The sequence below is a fragment of the Gastrolobium bilobum genome, unplaced genomic scaffold, assembly GCF_033153095.1.
Source record: "Gastrolobium bilobum isolate Gb01-03AN ecotype WA unplaced genomic scaffold, APGP_CSIRO_Gbil_v1 utg33598, whole genome shotgun sequence".
Classification (NCBI taxonomy): domain Eukaryota; kingdom Viridiplantae; phylum Streptophyta; class Magnoliopsida; order Fabales; family Fabaceae; genus Gastrolobium; species Gastrolobium bilobum.
The window spans coordinates 1-8,905 of record NW_026897866.1 but is presented as its reverse complement, the minus strand read 5'-3'; the positions used below and the strand labels follow the sequence as shown (position 1 = coordinate 8,905).

Here is an 8,905-nt window from a genome sequence, read left to right as displayed (position 1 = left end):
CTAACTTAAACTTTTAATGAAAAATTGTGTATCATTTCAAAGGATGTAAAATTGTGTCATTTTAAGTGAGAGAAAGAGATAGATAAAAGAGGAGAGAGAGTGAACAAAAAAATATAAAGATATGGGTCTCACTTCTTTGTGAGAGTGAAATGATATAAATTGTGTCATTTAAAAGGACAAACACTTCTCCCAACTTTTAATTAGTTGAATTGATGTTTTACATATTGGACCACGACTTATTTTTAGTTTATCTGTTCGTCAAAAAAAATAAAAATGAACCAGAGATATTATTAAAAAAGTTCTTAAAAAATATTTTTTATAGAAAAACGGTAAGGAATTGTGAGGAGCTCAGGGCTTCTCCTCCTAGTACAGTAATTAACAAATATCATGATACCCAATTTAATTTTTTAGAAAAAAAAATTGACTTGTGGTCTCTTTAAATTTAAAATAGACCCATATTAGTTCTTTTGAGTGACTAACGTGAATCTTCTTTAAATTTCAGAGGAACTACGATTTCGACTAACTGAGGCTATTTTTGAATTTCAGAAGAATCACAAATCGATTTTTTCTAAGAGATTAAAATAGACTCTATAAATTTTGTTGAGGACCCAAAAGGTACTTGATATGCCGTTCAGCATATAAGGAAATCTAAGCCAAAAAGAGAAAGAATGTGATTAAATCTTAAGCAAAAAGAGCAATAATCACTGTTGATCTGTCAAATTCTTAATCAGAGTTGCATACTGATTTTATGTTGATTTCGTAGGAAAAATAGACAACTTGGAGCTAAAGAGGAAAAGCTAAATTGAAGGCCCACGCTCACAGCGTGGGTATGACGCTCATAGCGTGAAGGGAGCACGCTACTAGTGTGGGAACCACGCGAGTAGCGCCAGACCCTCAAAAAGCCCACGCTTGCAGCGTGAAAATCACGCTAGTTGCGTGGTGCTCCAGGATTATAAAGAAAAACTCTCACGCTCACAGCGTGGTAACCACGCTAGTGGCGTGGGAGGTGTGGACAATCAGCATTAAATCTTTTTTAAATCAGAGACAAGATTACAGTGAGATGCGGAAAAGATTAGATCAAGATTCTCCCCCAGGTCAAAGACTCTATAAATAGAGACTCAGACCTCAAGAGAAAAACACTTTTTTGCACAGAGAGGAAGACAGAGGCAGAATGCAGAGCAAGCTTCTTCTCCAATTTTCTGGTTTTATTATTTTATTTTTTCCTTTGAATATTTTGTTTTGTCAGACATGAATATGTCTGGCTAGTCTTTTTATTATTGTGGTAAGGGTCATAACCCTTGATGTGAACCCCTTGTAGTTTGGTTAATTTTATATTTAATTATTTCAATTGCATTTATTTTATCTTGTTCTTCATCTTATAATTCTTCTAGAATTAATCACTCTTTTGGGATTGCGAGGGTTAGGGTTCTCAATAGGGATAGTGGGATCTTAATTCCTGACAAAGGATAAAATAACAGTTTATGTATGCAGTAGGGATAGGCTGCATGAACTGCGAACGTGGAAAATTCATTGGTTTAAAGGATTGACTTGAAAAAAGATTTCTAAGGGATTAGGATTCTAATAGGGTTAATAAGGTTAAGATCACTAAGGGATTAGGGCTTAACTAATTAATTAATAGATGGTGAATTGTTTGATCAATTGGGTAATTGAATATAAACATTAATCAATATTACAAGGTGAGGATCGGAAAGGTGTTGGAGTCCTTTACTGCAATAGCTTTTTACATATTTTTCTCAAATCTCAACCTTTTATTCTCAAGTTTTCAAACTTCTCTTTGAATTGTTCACGAAATATTGAATAGTTCACAATTGTCACAACACAATTACTTTCACAAACCTCTTTTGTTAATCCAATAAGAAAGGAAAAGTTAAATTAAATTTGGTGCCTCAATACTCGTGGGAAGATATTCTTACTCACTTTTATTACTTGGTACGGTCAGTGCACTTGCCGATTTTACGCAACAAGTTTTTGGCGCCGTTGCCGGGGATTGACTACGCCAATTTTATTTTTAACTTTTGAATTTTTTGATTGGATATTGTTTTGTTACTGATCTTTTTGTTGTAGTTTATTCGAGGTAAAGTAAATCGAGACACTTTACAGTTTGATCCAGAAATAGAGAAAACTGCAAAGAAGAACCGAAAGCTAGCCAAGCAAAGAAAGCAGGAAGAATCCTCGAGTTCAGAACCAAAAGCAGAACCCGAGATGGCCGCAAATAATCAACCACCTTATGCGGAGGAATTGATGGAGTCAATCTTGGCCCCGATGTTTTCACGGCCGAATTCAAGCATCATCAGACCACCAGTCAACGCCAATAATTTTGACATTCAGCCAGCACTGATAAACTTGGTTGAGAAAAATCCATTTGGCGGAGAAGCCTATGAAGACCCCCTTGATTTCATGGACAGATTTCTGAGAATCTGTGATACAACCAAGCATAATGGGGTGTCTGACGATGCAATTAGACTCAGACTATTCCCTTTTGCTATAACAGGGAAAGCTCTGGGATGGTTCGATAGGCAAGCTCCCAACAGCATAACAACGTGGGATGATTTGGCTGCTAAATTCTTTGCAGAGCACTTCTCCAGGGAGAAATACAACAAGTTAGTGAATGAGATCACCAACTTCACTCAACATCCGGGAGAAACTTTATGTGCAGCTTGGACCAGGTTCCAAGAATTGATCAGGAAGTGTCCCCAGTACGACTTGCCGGACAGAAAGAAGGCCAGAGTTTTCTATAACGGAATGACGCCGGAATCCAGGATGGTGGTCAATGGTGCAGCTGGAGGAACCATAGCAAGGAAGACAGTGATAACTCATATTTTATTACACTTATTTGTTACTCTTAATTAGTATTTTTAGGATTTATTTGAATAAAATAATGATATTTTGAGTTAATTTACATTTTTAGTGTTTGATTGGGTTTAATTTATTTTCGTCAGAATTTTTCAGCTTTACGTTACTTCTGTATTTTGGCCATATCTTGTCCACAGTTGTCGGATTGACTCCATTCTTGTTGGATTTTCAGATAACACAGAGGGCTACAATTCTTATGAAGAGCTCGAAGCCCAATTCGGATTGGAAGCTAGTCGATTTCTTGCGCCAAGTCGGACACGTTTTGCTGAAGTTTTATTTTATTTTATTTATTTTATTCCATATTTTAGACATATGGGCCGGTCAGAACTGAACCCTAACCCGCTTTGGGTAGGGGTATATGACGGCAGAGTAGGAAACGTTGGATTCATTCTGAATTTTTGAAATTGAGGATCAAAGTATTTTCTCTGAAGCGTTCTTCGCGTTCTTCATCTTTTTCTTCTTCTTCTTTTTATTTTAATCATGTTTACCTTAGCCATGCGAGGATAAGAACCTTTTAATCAACCTAAGGGTAACAGATTCCATGGATTAGTCTTGAGGGTCTGCGCTTTATTTTAAATCAGTTTCGTTTCCCTTCCAAACTCAGATTAATATTGTGCGATCGTGGATATTCAATCTGAGGTTCGCGATTGCGATTATGGAAAGGGATTAATCATCAGATTTGATGATTAGGTTGATTGACCCTATGACCTTAAATCAAGCGGGATGATACTCTGCGATTGTATGAGTAGAAGCATCGTCTTTGATCAAATGCTAAGCGATCGCTTAGAGAGGGTTGTCAATTGGAAATAAGGATTCTGATTCGATTGACAAATCAATCACGATTCTGATATCTTCTTATCCGAGGAAAGACGTCCATGGAACCTAAACCTTAGGTTGGTTATTTTTAATTACGAATTTTAAATCCAATTTCATATTCTGCCTTTTTAATTATTCAACAAAAAATTCAAAAACCCCCCCTTTTAATTTCTGTTTTGATAAACGATTTTTACCCAAGCAATTTCCTTGAGAGAGACGACTTAGGGTTTCCACTCTACTACAAATTTTCTGAACCCTAATAAAAAAATAATTTTTAATTTTCGCGAGTTCGACAACTCGTGTCAGACAGCAGCTAAAACTTTAGAGTTAATTGATTACATGGCGAGAACTGATAATGCTTCAATGGAAGTTCAGCCAGTTCAACCCAAAAGGGGAATCTTACAACTGGGGAACAATGATTCGTCACTAGCTGAGCAAAAGATGATGTCACAACAACTTGCCAGTTTGAATGCCAAGCTCGACAAAATGCAGCTCTCAACATCCAAGGTAGATGTATTTGACTGTGAGTATTGCAAGGAGCAACATGATACTAATGAGTGCCCTGCACTCAATAGAGCTGAACCATTCCAGGTCAATGGAATTTGGTATGATCCAAGGCCTCCACAAAACACTCATTGTTATTAAAGGAATCAGAATGAAGGCCAAGGGAACAACTTTCCAAGGAGGAATCAAGGGAGCGGCTTGGATTATAAATCCAACAACTATCTGCAACCTCCTCCTCTACCACAAAAAGAGTCATCCGAATTGGAGAAAACGATGATACAACTAGCCAAGAACACAAATGATCACATAATTGAGACCAGAGCCTACCACAAGAACCAGGATGCATCCATCAGAAACTTGGAGACTCAAATAGGCCAACTTTCAAGACAACTTGCTGAGAGGAGTCAAGGAACAATCCATAGTGATACCATTGTGAATCCAAGGGAGCACTGCAGTGCCATCACTACTAAAATGGAGGAGCTAGAAAAAGAGGAAGTTGAAGTTTCTACAGACAAGAATGAGCACATCCAAGAAGGCAAAGAAAGGGCAAAAGAGCAACCTTCTGCAGTTCAAAAGAAGCAATGGGATTTCTCTCGTTTTGAGAAACCTCCATATCCTATGAAGCTCAAACAACATGAACAAAGGAAGCAATTTGCTAAAATTTTAGATATTTTTAAGAAATTGCAAATTAACATTCCTTTTGCAGAAGCTCTGGAGCAAATTCCTTCGTATACCAAATTTTTGAAGGAGATATTATCTAAGAAGCGGAAGCTCACAGAGGATGAACCTGTCACATTAACAGAGGAGTGCAGTGTAATCCTGCAGAAAAACATACCTCCAAAGTTGAAGGATCCAGGAAGCTTCAGTATTCCATGCACCATTGGCAAGACACTATAGAGAGAGTCTTATGTGATCTCGGTGCCAGCGTTAATGTGATGCCATTAACCCTGATGAAGAAGCTGGGAATTGATGAAGTCAAGCCAACTAGGATGAATGTTCAACTGTCCGACCGCTCAACAAAGCAAGCATATGGTATTGTGGAAGATGTGCTAGTCAAGGTAGACAAATTTCTAATTCCTGTTGATTTTGTCATCCTTGACATTGATGAAGATGCCAGTGTGCCTATGATCTTCGGGAGGACATTCTTAGAAACCTCAGGAGCGTTAATCGATGTACCTAAGGGTGAATTGATAATGCGTGTGGATGGAGAGCAAGCAATATTCAAGGTATTCATAAATGAATCTCTTCCATTGCCTTCTTCTTAACCTAAGAATCAAGTTAATTACATTGCGGAGAAAAAGGCTGAGGAAGGGAAAAAGAAAGAAGTCCATCAGCAGTATAAAGAAAGCAAGCCAAAGGTTAAGATGGAAAAGCCCAAGAGTAAGGAAAAGCATTTGAAGACTAAGTTCAAAGTTCCTGAGAACCCTCATCCTTATCCACATGCATATGATCATAAAAGGAAACAATACTGGATCAAGAAGATTGGGTCATCAATGGAGCATGCTTCCAACCACCATAAATCAAAAGGGGTACGTCAGGCTCGTGACGTTAAACAAGCGCTAATTGGGAGGCAACCCAATAGTTGTTTTTCTGTTTTTATTTTATTAATTTTATTTTCTTAGGATAGTTTAATTTTTAATAAGTCAAGTAAGTGGTGAATTAGTGACCATATGAAAAAAATTTAAATCTGGGAATTGGCGCTGTCAGCGCCAATTTGGCGCTAGTAGCGCCACAAGACCAAAAGAGACAGTGAGTTCCACGCTCACAGCGTGGTAACCACGCCATCAGCGTGGAAACCTCATGAAGTACTCACGCCAATAGCATGAATTCCACGCTGCGAGCGCCATCAAGCAAAATGAGGCAATAAGTTCCACGCTCACAGCATGAAACCCACGCCGTGAGTGCCAGTTCACTTCACCATGACATTTACTTTGGCATTTTATTTTGATGTTTTGAGTACTTTGTTGGTTTATATGGTTGGATTATTTCTCCTTATGCAGTATATTTTCATGATTATACTGTGTTTACTATTTAACAAATGAGTGTATGTGTTCCATCTGGCAGAATTAGCCCTTCGACTAGTATAGTTTGTTGCTGAGGACAACAACGTTCTAAATCTGGGAATTGTCGCATGCTGTATGCGAGACTTGCTAAATACTGCAGAACTACACCACGAAAAGGACGTCTACACAGAAATTTTTTTGAAAAAGGGGAGATATTTTAACCTTCAATTTTTTTATTTTTTTATTTGCTGTTTTTAGTTAGATTAAAATTTTTAAAGAAAAAAAAGAAAATTTTATAGAATTCCTAAACAAGCAGTTCTAGAATGTTCTAAGCTTACTCAGTAAATAATTAGATTGAGTTAGATGAAGCATGATATCTGTGAGCAATTAATTGTTTTAATCTGAGAATGATGACTGCTCGTTTTTATAACTATTTTGGTGAAATTTTTGATAATGTTTGATGTGAAACTTTGAATTGCGATTCTAGTTGAATTACAACTGTGAGGATTTGAGCCTAAACAGAAATTTTTCTTTTTGAGAGGCCTCACTGTAGTAGTTTCTAGAACTTGAATTGTTTCTCTGGCTTGCATGCATTACTGAAATGATAAGGGCATTTTTATTCTTGTTAACTTAGAGCCAAACAGCCTACCCATAAGAATTTCCATTGTTAAGCCCCTTTGAGCTTTAAACCAGTTCATTCAAACCTGATGAAAATTACTTAATCCTGTTCCTCTTGACACGCCTTGAGAGATTGAATGTTGATCAAAGAAGAAAAGTCAAATTACTTCTCAAAAGGAAAAGTTAAGTAGCTGAACAAGGAAAAGAAGAAAAAGTACAGCTCAAAAGAGAAAAGAAAGAAAACATCTGCAAACAAGGAAAGAAAAAGGTAGTGAAGAAAGGGAAAAAATCCCAAGTTTGTAAAATGAGGCAAAGCCTAAAAGAGAAGGAAGTATTGTTAAAATCAGTATTTCAATCTCTCCAATCAGCTTCTGACCAAAAGATTCTCACCCCCAAACCAGGCCAAGTTACAACCTATCAAAGACCTTTTGATCAGTCTATGCATGTCAAATGGATTCCTCATTCTTAGGAATTGAGAATAAGTTCAAGCCTATGGAATTCCTACTACACTGATGGATAAGTGTGAAACCCTTAAACACTGAGTGTGATGAGAGTACATTTAAACTGATGAGGAATATTCAAGCTGGAGTCTAAATTCTTGATATAACTGAAAAGCATTGTTGGAAATTTTAAACAGAGAGTTATACATGCATAGCAGTCTGAATTCTTAAGATGTTGTGTTCCATTTTTTCACAGAATTATTCTTTGCTGATAACTTGAATCTATTACATTGCTGAGGACAACAAAGTTCAAATCTGGGAATTGTTTGATATGCGATCAGCATATAAGGAAATCTAAGCCAAAAAGAGAAAGAATGTGATTAAATCTTAAGCAAAAAGAGCAATAATCACTATTGATCTGTCAAATTCTTAATCAGAGATTGCATACTGATTTTATGTTGATTTCGTAGGAAAAATAGACAAATTGGAGCTAAAGAGGAAAAACTAAATTGAAGGCCCACGCTCACAGCGTGGGTATGACGCTCATAGCGTGAAGGGAGCCCTTTCAGGCAGAAGCTACCACGCTACTGGCGTGGGAACCACGCGAGTAGCGCCAGAGATCAAATTCAGGCAGAAGCTACCACGCTAGTAGCGCCAGACCCTCAAAAAGCCCACGCTTGCAGCGTGGAAACCACGCTAGTTGCGTGGTGCTCCAGGATTATAAAGAAAAACTCCCACGCTCACAGCGTGGTAACCACGCTAGTGGCGTGGGAGGTGCGGACAATCAACATTAAATCCTTTTTAAATCAGAGACAAGATTACAGTGAGATGCGAAAAAGATTAGATCAAGATTCTCCACCAGGTCAAAGACTCTATAAATAGAGACTCAGACCTCAAGAGAAAAACACTTTTTTGCACAGAGAGGAAGACGCAGACAGAACGCAGAGCAAGCTTCTTCTCCAATTTTCTGGTTTTATTATTTTATTTTTTCTTTTGAATATTTTGTTTTGTCAGACATGAATATGTCTGGCTAGTCTTTTTATTATTATGGTAAGGGTCAGTTTATCAATTGTCATTAATCAATATTACACAATTACTTTCACTTTTTACAATTTTTCTCTCTCAAGTTTTCAAACTTCTCTTTGTTGTGCAATATTGAATAGTTCCAATTGTCACAACACAATTACTTTCACAAACCTCTTTTGTTAATCCAATAAGGGTGCCTCAATCTTCGTGAAACGATTTCTTACTCACTTTTATTACTTGGTACGATCGGTGCACTTGCCGATTTTACGCAACAGTACTACCTTTATTTATTTTAATTATCAAAAATACTTTCCCTTTGTCCCAGTTGTTAAGTGAAGTAGAAGTGTTTGGACAATTAAAATAGTTTTTATTTCTTCTACCTTTATAGAGAGAGAGAGAGAGAGAGAGAGCAAAATAGCCTATTTCACATTAAGAAGTTGAAATGCATAATAAGGTGTTTCGTAATGTATTAAGAAAGAATACTGAAAGTCTAATCTCCCTAACAACCTTTACTTGTGAGATATTGGTATTTGGACGTCTTCAAAATACTCATTATTGCATAATTACCATATAAAATTGAAGACTTGGAGAAACGAAAATTAAATAATTAATATAAACAGATAG

General features: G+C 36.9%; 1 non-coding gene across 1 annotated transcript; it reads right to left on the bottom strand.

The window, feature by feature from the left end:
- Positions 1 to 2,619: 2,619 nt before the first annotated feature.
- LOC133310886 (small nucleolar RNA R71) lies at positions 2,620 to 2,726 on the bottom strand. Its single transcript, XR_009751503.1, has one exon. It is a non-coding gene; the product is annotated as a small nucleolar RNA R71 (small nucleolar RNA).
- Positions 2,727 to 8,905: the final 6,179 nt, after the last annotated feature.